Raw genomic sequence first — 2,725 nt, 5'->3', positions numbered from 1 at the left:
AAATTAAATTAGGTCAAATGGTAAAGGCAATCCAAAGGGTCAATGAGAGAATGCCTTAAATGCATAATTGGACAGTTGGAAAAGAAGATAAAATGCTCTCTGAAGAAAATCACTCCTTCAAATATAAAACAGAGCTAAAGGAAGCTGATGACTTTGTGAGAAATCAAGAAAGTTTAAAACAAAACTAAAAGAGCGAAAAACTAGAAGAAAATGTGAAATATCTCATTGAAAAAACAGCTGACCTGAAAAACAGTTCTAAGAGAGATAATTTAAAAATTAATGGGATACTTGCAAGTCATGATCCCCCAAAAGGACCAACCTTTATTTTTCAAGAAGAAATCCAACAAAATTAAACTGAGATGCTAGAAGCCAGGAGGAAAATAGAAATTGAGGTAATACACCAATCACCTCCTGAAAGAGGTGAAAACACCCAGGAATATTTCTGGACTCCCAAGTCAAAGAGAAAATGCTACAAGCAATCAGAAAGGAAAAATTCAAATATTATGGAACTACATTCAGGATTACATATGATTTGGCAGCATCTACATGAAGGACTCATATGACTTGGAACATGTCATTCTGGAAAGCAAAAAAGCTTGTATTACAATTGAGAATCAATTGTGCAGCAAAATTGAACATTTTCTTTCAGAAGAAAATATGAACTCTCAATGAAACAGGGGACTTCCAAACTTTCCAGCTGAAATGACAAGAACTAAGCAGAAAGTTTGATTTTCAAGCACAGGTCTCAGGTAATGCATACAGGGTGGATGGGAAGGGCTAATTATGAGGGATTTAATGATACTAAACTGTGTTCCTATGTGGAAAGAAGATATTTATCTATCATATGTACTTTCCTATTTATAGGAGCAGTTAGAAGGAGCATATATAGACTAGACACAGGAGTGAGCTGAATATAATGGCTAATATGGTATGAAGATGGAGTCAATGTTTGGAAAACAAATGTCCTGGGAGAAAGGGAAAGTGGAGTTAGAATGGGTTAAGGTATTTCTTATAAAAGAGTGAAGAAAAAGTTTTTGTGACTAAGTGGAAGGGGTGAAGGTGCAGACAAATGAATGAACCTTCATTCTCATCAGAAATGGCTCAGTGATAAAATAGCATATGCAGTCAACAGGAAATAGAATTCTATCTTGCCATAGAGGAAAAAGGAGAGTAAAGGGGTGGGAGAAGAGGGACAGGGGCAGGGAAAGGGGTATAGGTATAGAAGAGAGGGAAGATTGTGGTTTACAACAGACTTCTGAGGAGGGACAAAGTGAAAGGAAAGAGAATAAAATAAATGGGTGTGGGGAGGAATAGAAAGGAGGGAAATAGAGTTAACCATAGCAACTGTGGGAAAATATATTCAAGCCACTTCTCTGATGGTTCTATAATAAAGAATGCAACCCATCCCAGAGATAAGATGGTATTTGAACACATTGAAATACACAGTTTTTTCCCCCTCTCACATCATTAGGTTTCTCTCTCTCTCTCTCTCTCTCTCTCTCTCTCTCTCTCTCTCTCTCTTTTTGGCGGTGGGAGGGGGATTTATGTTCACTTTCACAACAAGACTATTGAAGTAATGTGGCAATAAATAATGATTATGTTTTAAAAAGCAGAACAGTGCAAATGGAATAGACATAAAAATTCACTGAAAAAAAGAAAAGTGCTTAAAAATTAGAATTGGGTAAATTAAAAATAAGATAGAAAATCTCACTAAAGAAAACAAACTCTTCAGACAGGATAATGATCAGTATTGAAAGGGATGTGGGAAATCTGGGACACTAATACATTGTTGGTGGAGCGCTGAACTCATCCAATATTTTAGGAGAACAATTTAGAATTAGACCCAAAGGGCAACAAAGATGTGCATACCCTTTGATCCAGCAATACCATTATTGAGTCTATACCCTGAAAAGATTAAGAAAAAGTGTTAAAACATCACTTATACAGGGGCGGCTAGGTGGCCCAGTGGATAGAGCACCGGTCCTGGAGTCAGGAGTACATGAGTTCAAATCCGGCCTCAGATACTTAACAAATTACCTAGCTGTATGGCCGTGGACAAGCTACTTAACCCCATTGCCTTGCCAAATACTAAAAAAAATCCCATCACTTATATAAAAATTTAATAGCAGCCATATTTGTGGTGGCAAAGAATTGGAAATTGAGTAAATGTCCATTAATTGGGGGAATGGCTCAATAAACTGTGGTATATGTATGTGATGGAACTCTATCATTGTATTAGAAGTAAGAAAAGATGTGAATTCAGGGAAGCCTGGAAGTATTTGCATGAACTGGTGCTGAATGAGATAATCAAATTCAGAAAAACATTGTATACCCTAACAGCAACATGGGGGTGATGATCAACCTTAATGGACTTGTTCATTCATCAGTGTAACACTCAGGCACAATTTTGGGATATCTGTGATGGAGAGTATCATCTGTATCCAGAGAAAGAATTGTGGCATTTGAGCAAAGACCAAAGAATATTACCTTTAATTTTAAAAATATATCAAAAAATAAGTTATCTTATTATCTAATTTTGCTGTCTCTTATACTTTATTTTTTTCCTTAAGGATGTGATTTCTCTCTCAGAACATTCAACTTAGATAATGTATACTATGGAAACAACGTAAAGACTAACAAACTGCATTTTGTGGGAGGGTGGGGGGATGGAAATGAGATTGGGGGAAAAGTATAAAATTAAAAATAAATAAATAATTTTTAAAAG

Source organism: Macrotis lagotis, chromosome X (assembly GCF_037893015.1).
Source record: "Macrotis lagotis isolate mMagLag1 chromosome X, bilby.v1.9.chrom.fasta, whole genome shotgun sequence".
In the NCBI taxonomy this organism is placed as follows: Eukaryota; Metazoa; Chordata; class Mammalia; order Peramelemorphia; family Peramelidae; genus Macrotis; species Macrotis lagotis.
The sequence above is the reverse complement of the archived record's forward strand: the minus strand, read 5'-3'. Positions refer to the sequence as shown.